Genomic DNA, 12,152 nt, shown 5'->3' with positions numbered 1-12,152 from the left:
TAACTTTTATTTTCTGGCTTGACTCTTTTCTTGGTCAAGGCTTTCTTCCTTTTTATCTCTTTCTTCCTTTCTTCTTGCTTCCTTTTCTTCTTTGTCTTTAGGAAGCTGATTTGCCTCGGAGTCGACTCGGACCTTATTGGAGTCGACTCGGTGAACTTGAGAGTCGACTCTGAGATACTTGGAGTCGACTCGACTGAGGGAGATTCAACACCCTTTTCTGCAGTCTCATTGTTAGTATATATTTGAAGCACATGTGAGCTAGTCTGAGATTTATCATAAATATTTTCTAAAGTATCCCAGATCTCCTTAGCAGATAAGCATGCAGAAATTTCATTAAACTTCGTTTCTTGAATAGCACAATATAACATGTTCATAGCATTAGCGTTCAATTGTGCTAAGTCCTTTTCATTAATAGTTTGTGAGAGTGTGTGAAGGTCATTTGTTATGATTTTCCATAAATAATAGTTTTGTGATTGAATAAAGATGCGCATGCGTATTTTCCAATGTGTATAGTTTATGCCATTAATAGTGGAGGTGTATTAATTGATTGTCCTTCTCCTAGAAAACTATCTATTTGAGTTGTCATGATCTTTGGCTCTTGATCGTGAGATCAATGATTAAACTTAGAGCACCTGCTCTGATACCACTTGTTGCCCAGTAGATACAACCCAAGAGGGGGGGTGAATTGGGTCTTTCAAAACTTTTATGCTACTTCTAAAACTTTTTGATTAACTATGCTAAGTTGTATAGATGCACAGTGAAAGTTAAACTTAGCAAGGGTTTGATGTATAGACTTCGACTTGATTAAATATGCTTGCAACTAAAGGATGTGCGGATAAGAATTAAGCAAGCAATTTATCTAAGTAAGTAAGTGTGTTAGTTAGACAATAACTAGAGGCATTACAAACACAAAGGACATATAGTGGTTCGGTGCACCCCAGCACCTACATCCACTCCCCAAGACCTCTTGGGAATTTCACTATAATCCTACCGATTACAGCCGGTTGTTTTACAAGCTCACAACCCAACTTGTTGTTTTACGAGCGCACAACGAACTCGGTCGGTTTTTCCAGGCTCACCGACTAGAACCACTCCGATTGTTTTTCCGGGATCACAATCGAACCCTACTCGTTGGTTTTACCCTCGGCTCACCAACAAACCTAACACAGTTGGTTTTCCCTTTGGCTCACCAACAAACCTTACACAGTTGGTTTTCCCTTTGGCTCACCAACAAACCTTGCACAGTTGGTTTTCCCTTTGGCTCACCAACAAACCTTAACCCCTTGATTCAATCCCTTGATTGAATCAAGTTACAAGATATTAAAACAAGGTATAAAACAAAACAAAGCTTCTTAAACAAGCAAATATGACAATATAAACAAATAGAGTAAAGAGAAGCCCTCAAACGAGTTTTGAAGATGAAGGAGCTCGGCTTCTTCTTTACTTGACCCTCTTCTGATTTGGCACGAAGTAGAGGATCACCGAGGCAGCACACGGATGGAGAGGAAGCTTTGGGATTCACTTGGATGCTCTTCTTCTCTCTATTTTCCTTTGAATGGCGCCCTTTTGTGCTTATGGGAGATTTTCCGTGTAATCTCTCTGGAATCTTTTTCCTAAATGTTCTCTCCCACTTCCATGAGTTCTCCCCTAGCTCTCTTCTTGTTTTTATAGCTTTAGATGGAGTGGAAACAAGAATATAGCCGTTAGAGACAAAAATATAGCCGTTGGAACCAGTCTGCACCTCCTGACAATATTACCGTTGGGATCGGAGTCGACTCGCGCGATCAGGAGTCGACTCGGCTGTAGCGGGAGTCGACTCAAGCTTTTCCAGAGTCGACTCGGCAACTGTTCCAAATTTGAATTTTGTCCACTCGAGTCGACTCGACTATCCTGGGAGTCGACTCGAATCCCAGAGTCCGAACTCCCGATCCTCTGTCTTTTGGCTCGTCCAGTCTTGGAGTCGACTCGAACTTCCTTGGAGTCGACTCGGCTCTCAGTTTTCGAAAGTTGGTCTTCTGCCATCTTAGTGTAGTGCTGCCTTGGAGTCGACTCGAGCTGTCTGGGAGTCGACTCGAATCTCAGAGTCGGAAAACTGATCCTCTGTATTTTGGAGCCGCGCTGCCTTGGAGTCGACTCGACTTGTCTTGGAGTCGACTCGCCTCTCAGAGACGAAAATACCGTCTTCTGTCTTGGGGTTGCGCTGTCTTTGGAGTCGACTCGGACTTTGTGGGAGTCGACTCGAATCTCAGTGTCCAAAAACTGCTTCTCTGAGTTTTCCCTTGTGTACCACTGAGAGTCGACTCTCGCTTTCTTTGGAGTCGACCCGACAACCATTGGAGTCGACTCGCATTCCTCAGGAGTCGACTCGAATCTCAGGGTCGAAAATCCCTCTCTGACTTTTCTGCCTTTTACACCCTGGAGTCGACTCGTTCTACTCTCGAGTTGACTCGCCAAGCATTGGAGTCGACTCGAATTCCTCAGGAGTCGACTCGAAGACTATTCTTTTAAATTTTCCTTGAATTTGCTCCTCCAATTTTGAATCTTTTGAACTTGAGACTTGGGCCAATAACTTGTAGCTTTCTTCCAACTTTTCTTGAGTGCTTTTAGAGGCCTTCTTGTGTTCTTCCAACTTGCTATGTTCCTTGCAACATAAATATCTTTCTCCTTGCAACATAAACATTAGTATCTATACTTCAAGGTTTTGTGATCATCAAAATCAATCTATGAATCAATCTTTGGGTCATCAGAAATGTACTCCTACACTTCACCTGTATGGCATACCAGTGTCTCCACACTCCTTGGTTAAGAGGACAACCAACATATATGTCACACAACGACCTAATCTCGATAATGTTGTCGTCCTAGTAACAACATATTATTTGGTCGCGAACAAGTTTAAGGACTCAAAGATAAATCCTCCTTTATCATAACATAAGTCCTAAGGACTTCATCATATAAGAGTTCATTTGAAGATGAAATGATGAATAATGCCAAATAATACTTTATTAATTTGTCAATTTATTTACAAAATTCAATCATCAATATGCTGACGATTGACATTTAGGATACAATTCCCAACAATTATTTACTATTATATAGTGAAACTTTGAATATAAAAATAAATAAAACCGGACCCAGATCCGGATCCGACCTGAATGACCTATCAGGTCAAAATTTGTAGGCATGGACCCGACCCAATCCGATCTGATTTTCAATCGAGACGGGTCTGAATCTAAAATTAGGATCCGAATAAGAAACCGGGTTGGATCGGGGTCACTCATGACCCGACCCGACCCGACCCATTTGCAGCCCTAATTAAGGGTGAATACTCATTGAACTTAGGGTTTACACTCTAGGTTGGGTGCTTGTTCGAAGATTCACAAAATATTTTTCTAGAAGATTTTTCTATTTTAGATCAAGTTAAAAATCTTAGTGTAAGAATTCAAGTTTCATTAGTCAACCCAGTCTTAGCCGAGTTATAACATAACCATAGGTTAGGTTAGATACTTGAGCAATAACCATATGCAATGCACATGAGAAGAAGGACAAATATTGTGAATCGTGATGCCATCTTACTGATGTTCATATTTTATTCTAGATGATTAGTGCATGAGCACATACGGATATATGTTTAATGGAGGGGAATTTTATGATTACCAATAATTTAAATCTATTTGTCTAATTATGACAAAAACAATTTGAAGTAAAGAAAAGAGAAAAGAAGATAGCATGAAAGAGAGAGGAGGGTTTATTGTTAGATGTGGCTACACAAAGTGATTGAGAGAACTATGATTCTCGTAGGTTTGTGGTGGCTCATGATTTGAACTAGACCTCTCTAGTTTAATCTGGAGTGGATATGAACTCAAAAGGCTAGCCTATTTTTAATTTGAATAAGATTCTTATCCAATAAGAAAAGTATATATTTTTACCAAAAAGAAAGTGTATATTATTTAGCTTTTACTCACATATATAATATATTAATATAAAGTTTCAATAGACAGATTACCTAGGTATTTAAAGATTGCCATGTAGTGTTGAGGTAAAGCTACGAGCAATGAATAAACTAGGGTGAGCCTTCCATCAAAGGACAAATGCTTTCATTTCTATGATGAAAACTTTTTTTAACCCCTAGAAATTAAAGGGGTCCAATCAGTTTACGAAAGTTTGCCCACGGAGAGAGAAAGCCAATGGTAGGAGAAGGAGGTTGTTAAAGCTTGCTAATCAAGTTGTGCCTTGGAGAGGTTTGAGCTTAATAAAGCAAGGATGATTTTTAAAAGTTGATAGTAAGGCTAGAGAGTAGCTCAAAAAAAGAAAAAAGGATAAGTTTTAAAACTCTTGCTTTCTCAATATCAATTATAGAGAAAATTAAGGTATTATCTACATATTGAAGACATTTGATGCCAACCTCTATCCAAGGGTCCTCCAAGCTTTCAACCAAATTCTCTCTACTAGCTTTATTTAGCAATTAGTATAAAGGATCAATAGCCAAAATGAGGAGAATGAGGGAGAGAAGGTCACCTTATTTGACTCCCCAGCCACAAGGAATCCAATTCCATTAATATTAACAGCAATCTTGCAAGGGGGAAGAAGGTTTTCTATCCAATGGATCCAATTGTCAGGGAAGCCTCTAAGTTTGAGCATTGATCAAGAAATCCAAGTTTAGCTTATCAAAGGCTTTCTTGAAGACAGTCTTATGAATTGGCCGTTTGATTGCTACTCTCCTAGTATGAGAGATGATTACTTATGCACATAGCATATTATCTAAGACAGATCGGCTTTAGATAAACTTAGTTTGTGACCAATTTACTAATGAGTTAAGGAAAGGAGTCGGTCAATAGGCTAAGATTTTGCGGATAATCTTTATAATGCTACAAATAAGGTTGGTTGGTCAGAAATTAGAAGGTCAGATTGCATCTTCTTTTCTAGGGACTAAGGCTTCATTTAGCAGAGCTTTTTGATGGCCAGAAAGCACTTTCTGACCCTCTAAAAGCACTTTTAGATAGAGTAGGAGTGTTTGGTAAAAAAATCGAAAAGCTGTTTTAGCTTTGCCAAAAAACTAAAATAACTTTTTGGGAGAAAACCACTTTTAGGCTCCATCGGAAAGCTATTTTGAATTATAATTTTTTTTGGACCAAAATACTCATGATAAAATATAATAATTACAGAAAATAATAATATTAATATATAATAATAATAATAATATTTTATACCTTTATTATTATATTATACTATAAATATTATATTATATTATATTATATCATAATATATTGATATATTATGTTATATAGTATCAAATTATGTTATATTATTATGCTATAGTATACAATATTATATTACTATATTATAGTAATATTATAGTAACGTTATACTATATTATATATTTACGTATTAATATATATTATATTTTATTATGCTCTGTTGTATAATACTATGCAATGTTCTTTATGATCATTTTGTCATATCAAATGTACTTTCTTAATTTATTTACCAAATATATTAAAGTTTTACAACACTTTAGAAATATAGTAACTAAACAGCAAATAGCTTTCTATAAAAGCTCTACTTCATAAAGCTACACTTCCGAAAGTTTTACTACTAACAGCTATGCCAAATGGGGCTTAAGGCCATTACTACATAGTTTCGAAAACTGCTCTTAATTTCCACCATTGAGAATGGCTCATCCAAGGGATCCAAGTTAGGGTAGAGAGGAGAGTACAGGCTGTTCCAGGTTAGTTTGATGGAGGCGTTTGAAGGCTTGGAAAAGATGTTTGTGAAAAAGTCAGTAAAATGGTGAAGTATCTCCATCATTGGTTAATATTGGTGTTGTGGGATGGGGTTTCGAACTTTAATCCCACATCGGCTAATCAGCGGAAAGGTCTGTGCCTTAAATGGGGGGCTCAATAACCTCTTCTCATCGAGGCGCCTTTTGGGGGCAAAACCGTGAGGGATGGAAAGGGTGGTGCTTAAGGCCATTACTACATAGTTTCGAAAACTGCTCTTAATTTCCACCATTGAGAATGGCTCATCCAAGGGATCCAAGTTAGGGTAGAGAGGAGAGTACAGGCTGTTCCAGGTTAGTTTGATGGAGGCGTTTGAAGGCTTGGAAAAGATGTTTGTGAAAAAGTCAGTAAAATGGTGAAGTATCTCCATCATTGGTTAATATTGGTGTTGTGGGATGGGGTTTCGAACTTTAATCCCACATCGGCTAATCAGCGGAAAGGTCTGTGCCTTAAATGGGGGGCTCAATAACCTCTTCTCATCGAGGCGCCTTTTGGGGGCAAAATCGTGAGGGATGGAAAGGGTGGTTCCACCCGGGGCGCCACCAGAGGGTGGACCCCCGGGAGCGGTCGACGATCCCCGATCCCCGGACAATACCTCCGTGAGGACGCAGTCGCTTTTCCTGCTCTGCTGGTGTGCGGACTGTTGCCGGGGTGAAAACCCCACAACAATTGGTAATGTACTGGAAGGCCTTGCACATTTATCTTGAAGAGAACTAGCTGCCAATATGTACCAATATCAGTTGCAATATGCATGCTGATCAAATTTGGACTACTACTTGAATCTTTTTGATGCAATAATGGCTGATTGTAGGGTTGTCTTCTTCTCATGAGCTTAATGGTTGCTCATCTCTTATTCACTACAAAATTATAAACATTTAGTTAGATATAAGGATCTTAGCTATCTATCTAAGTCACAGATGCATGAATCATGTCAAGAAGATCTAATATTTGAGGAGTGATTGAAACCCAATTAATAGATCATAGAATTATGTGTGCATCAATGCCCCTACCATGAAATCTGGTACACTAAACAACAAAATAGCGGGTGTTGTATGCTAGGACCTAAGACCTTTGATGGGTGAGGATGGGCAAAACAATATCAAATTGCACTCCTGCAACAATGGCAATGTGAGGACCAATGCGAATATATATTTTAGTCCATATTGGTTATGCATTGGATAGATCTTGGATGCTTATATAGGGCCAATTTAGACATTCCAATTGTGCTTTCTGCTAGCCTTTTTCGGCGATGCCTAGGTTATTACAAGTAGTATCAAAGTAGACCCAGTGTATAATATATGTGGACTAAAGAACACCACAACATGGGTCCATTTGAGGCTGACCACTGTCTATCATAGTATTTATAATTGAATGTAACTAGATTTAGATTCTTAGCCTAGCGAGGATGATAAGGTTTAAATCAGAGAAGGTTTAAATCAGAGGAGTATGCAAAAATTCATACGAGCATGTATTTAGCTTTATATCGGTTATATATTATGTAGATCTTGGATATTTATACGAACCCAACAAATCTAAATAATACTTTTTAGCTAGTTTTTCTAAATTGTTACAAGTATGTTAAAGGCAGAACCCAAGTTTATCGAGGGAGGGTGGTATGGCCTACCATGAACTCAATAAAAAATAAAGTATTACTATGCTGGAGGCTTCTGCTTCCACCAAGTCCACTTTCTCACACCCCCAAAACATATCGTATCCCAAATTATGGTCCTCCTTTCTTGACTCTATTTCTGCTGCCAATACACTCTTGGAACTGGATTTATTTTTGTAAGAAATAATTATGATTTAATTGTAGTACTTTAATTGTAGCGGTGAATTCGAGATTGAATAGAAAACAAGCTTAGTCCCACACTCCCACTATCCCATCTCCCACCACTTCCTTTTGTATACGATAATGAGACATGAGAGAACAAACTAGAGCCCCTCAATGGAACGCCCTGGTTCACCTTGGAAACGAGTTTAGTCATGCAAACGAGATATTTTAGTGCTTCATATCCATCCTATTCTCACCTTAGCTCTTCCACAAACACCATGGCACCAATTGATTGCTAAATTAGAAGTCCAAACGCCCCAGCCCGTGCATGAAACTTCTTGATAGTACTTTCTACTTTCATGGGGCCTAATACATCGGTATCAAAGTACATAGCCATTTGCAAACCACGGAATTCAAGCTGCGGTGAGAATGCAACTCGGGTGACCCTGAGGTCGGAGCTGAGCAGGCTGCCTGAGGTGTTGGGTGCTGATCACCTCTGCTCAGTGGCCAGCAAGAAGTCCGCTTGTCGGAAAGTTTTCGACAAAGGACCCTCCAATGTCTAAGTCAGATAAGGAGACAACAATATAGAAGGGAGAGAATTTCAGCAGAAGATCGCTCATTGAGTAGGGTTGCATGTATATTATGTATCTGAGGTCCCTTGGGTTGCTTTTCTTATATAGGAAGGTCAGTTTGTCGTTACCTGGGCCGACATGGCATGTAATGATGGCTAGACAGTGGCCGGTGGTACAGTCGTAGCATGGGTGCTAGTCTACATGGGTGGCAGAGTGCGCTAGTGGGGCGCAAGATGTGATGCTGCTGCAACTGCAGACTGCTAGGGATGTCAATTGTTGGGATTGTCAGTCCTTGTCGACTCGTGCCAATTATCCGACTTGGTTGATGACTACTCGATCAACCGGCTCTTCGACTGGGGCCAAGGAGTTCACATTGGATGGTTGGCTGCTTGACTGTGGCCGAGGTGGTTCTCTTTGACTTATATCTAAGATAAAGGGGGGAGTTCAAATCTCAGGTCAAGGTACCCAATATTCCCCCGTCACTTTCTCCCCACTTCCGAGGCGAACTTGCACTCTAGTTCGGGCGATTAAAGTCGAGTGGTTACCTCGATCAAGGACGATGCCTTTGTCAAAAGCATTAAGTGCGTAGTTTGGTCTTTCTGAAGCGTTGCCAGGTCTGGGCTATCCTAAGACATCGTCATTATGGGGAGACTCTGAGGCACCATTAGTAAGGTGATTCAACGAATCGCCCATGCCATACCCTTAATTGATGTGTGGCATGATCTACCTAAATAGTCGAATCAGCATATTGATCAGGATTGTCTGCACCCCTATTTAAGGGCATCTCCATCCTTCAGACTCCACTGCTTGCCCCATCTTTCTTTTCTACCTGAGTGCTTAAATCATTTAGGTGCCCGAGCGGTGCTCTAATGAAATCTTTTATTTCAAGCTCCGACATCCCCCATCTCTAGCTTCGGCATCCTCCGTGTCTCTCCATTTTTGGTAGGCTTTCATCCCTTGGCTACTTGAATCTTTTTTGTCTTCTCCCTCGCTACCTTGTCTCTTTTTTTTTTGTTAAACTACCTTGTCTCTTCATCTTCATCTTCATCTTCATCTTCCTTAATATGAGTGACCATGAGATTAGCACCCTAGAGGGGAGTTGGTTGTTGGACTATTCTTCCCAGGCTCGGCAGCCATCGCCTATGGGTAAGTCCGAAGCCCAACCGGGCCTGGACCATAAGGTGTCTGTCCTCACATAAGAAAAAATGGACATCGTTCGAGCCCATTACTTTATCCCTCTCAAGTTCATCTTCGAGCTTGCTGGTCCTAGTGACTGAGTTACCCGACCTCCTCTGTCTTTGTTCGGCTTGTATGAGGAAACTCTAAAGGCCGAGCTGAGGACTCTCCATCCTTTCTTCGTTAAGCTAATTAGGACCTATAGCTTTGTCCCGACTTAATTGAAAACGAGCTCCTGGCAGGTCCTTGTTGGGTTTTTGTCTCTATCTTCTCTAGGGCATCTAGGCCTTAACTTTCCTCTTTTGGGGGTGCTTCACTTTATAGAAGCATCACAGGACAACGACTGGTAGTACTTTTCTCCTAGAAAAGATTGCCAGCTGATCCGAGGTGCTCCCCCTTTCTTTCATAGGTGGAAAGAAAAAATTTTCTTTGTCCGCTCCGAGCAAACGTGGGTATTCAAGACCACGTGGAGGGTTCCTCGGACCGACCTAAGTCGGCCCTCGAGGTTGTTTGGCGATGATCGAAGGGCCTTGGATAAGCTTCCAGAATCTTAATCCAAAACTCCCGCCTTACAGGAGCTGTTGTCTGAGGAGATTCTTATTAACGTCGGTCTGAGTCCGACTAAGCCCCTAGGTAAGCTCCTCTTGAGCTTTTTTTTCTATCACCTGGTCATATTCCTTTTTGACTTTGTCTTCAATTTTGTAGTTCTTGCTGCCATGAAGTTCGATCTCTCTTAGATTCGTGAGAGGAGAAAGACAAAGAAGTGGTCGGCCAAGGCCAAAGAGGGGGGAGCTCCTTAGAGAGGAAGCCAGAGGGGCAAGTCTTCTTCGGTTCCTGCCACCAAAGTTGTCGCGGAGGTCGGAGCCCCTCAGAAGAGAAGACCGAGGGAGGAATCCTCTTTAGTTGCTGTCGCTAAAGTCGCTGTGGATGTCAAGGCCCCTCCGTTTATCTCTGTAGTATACTCCTAGAGGTATCTCTAGGTGTGACTGTTAGAGAAATCCGAGTGGGCTCAGTCTTCGGGAGGTCAACACCTCCGTTTGCCTTCGAAGTATACTTTTAAAGGCATCTCTGGATTTGGCTACCAGAGAAAATCCGAGTGAAATCGGTCTTTGAGAGGTCAATGCCTCCATTCGTCTCCAGAGTATGCTCCTAGAGGCATCTCTAGATTTGGCTACTAGAGAAAATCCAAGTGGACTCGGTTTTTACGAGGTCGGCGTCTTCATTCATCTCCAAAGTATGCTCCTAGAGGCATCTCTGGGTTTGGCTACCAGAGAAAATTTGAGTGGGCTCAGTCTTCAGGAGGTCGGTACATCCGTTCATCTCCGGAGTATCCTTCCGGAAGCATCTCTTGTGATATACCTTACTTTCTTCACATGCCATCAATATATATATATACACACAACAAGTTTATTTTTCCTTATTTTTTTAACTTGAGATGAAAATGACATTTTAGTACCCCCCCCCGGCGCACCACTCCTCGTCATCCTCGGCAAGCCAGAGCATTTTCTTGGTTCTGATCTACCCTTTTTCACCTACATATTTCCGTTGAAACGCACTGAAGGAGCATCATTGCCAATCTGTGATTGAGGACTTCCCTTTATACTTTTTCCATTTTACCAAACACCTAATTTCCTCCATCATTCAACCGTTATTTGGAGCCTTTCCCCATACCGGGAGTCCTCTCCTCATCAAAATACTGTAATGAGTTTACTGAGTGAAAAGAGGGTTTGCTGCGAGGAACCAATAATAGTGGACGGCATGTGGAGGGGACCCCTTCATAAAGTTGACGGTATAATTGCTCATCCCTATGGTTTACTCGTGCAACGTCACATAAGAAACAAAAGTTTCATGGGCATAAGGCCACAAAAGTTTCCACCTCCGGCCGGCCTTCATGGGTGGTACCATGTCATCATAGGTGTGGTGCCAACTAAAGAGTGGATGTCAGAATATGGGGACGTCCGCATCCCCATGCGAGTGCAAGATCTTGCTTCTCCCCACTTTGGACTCACTGAATCACTGTTCCTCCGCAGTTAAAAGAAACCTCACATGGCTCCTAAATAGATTTCCTACGTGCAAACAAATTCCTGCTAAAGGAGGACCACATTAGCTTTGAGAAAATATTCAGTGGAGGAAACATGCCATGGAGGCTCAAACAAGAGGTCTAATGCATGCCCTCATGAGGTTACTGCATGTAACATGGAAGATGTAGTTCCTCTGAGTGCCTGTATGGACTGAGTAATGACATAACAATATATACATGCATGGATATGTGTATGTATATATAGATATACATAGATAGATAAATAGATAGATGTATATATATGCATATATGCATTGGCAACTGATGAGAGCACAAAAGTGCAATCGCCATACCATTTTAATTAGTATTATAGTTAATCTTTAATGATAAAATTAATTAATTAACGTTGTATTTGTGTTTGAGTGCAAGAAATCCAAGAGACCCAATAACATTGGGTTTGAGCCCAATGCTCGGTAGCCCGAGCTCAACAAATTTCCCAGCTGCCATGCATGCATGAAATCCCGGCCGTCCACGCCATCAACGCAATCAAACCAAGCATCTCACTTCCCAAACCTATTTCATCAGGTTCATCTCCATACGTTGAGAACACATCCAACCATCAACAGCCACCGTGCCAGGCCGTCCATCTTCCAGAACAAATCCCAGCCCGTGCAGAAATAGGGGAGAAGAGAGGATCACGCGTCCGTTTCTCCTCCAGCCGCATCCAAACCATGATCTTCAGCCAATCCTTCCCGTGATCCCAGTCTCCACCGCGGCCGTGGTCGGCTCCTCCCAGCAATCCCGCGTCCGTGAAAGAAGCCCCAGCATCCTTC

This window comes from Phoenix dactylifera, unplaced genomic scaffold, assembly GCF_009389715.1.
Source record: "Phoenix dactylifera cultivar Barhee BC4 unplaced genomic scaffold, palm_55x_up_171113_PBpolish2nd_filt_p 000780F, whole genome shotgun sequence".
Classification (NCBI taxonomy): domain Eukaryota; kingdom Viridiplantae; phylum Streptophyta; class Magnoliopsida; order Arecales; family Arecaceae; genus Phoenix; species Phoenix dactylifera.
This window is presented reverse-complemented; position numbering follows the sequence as displayed.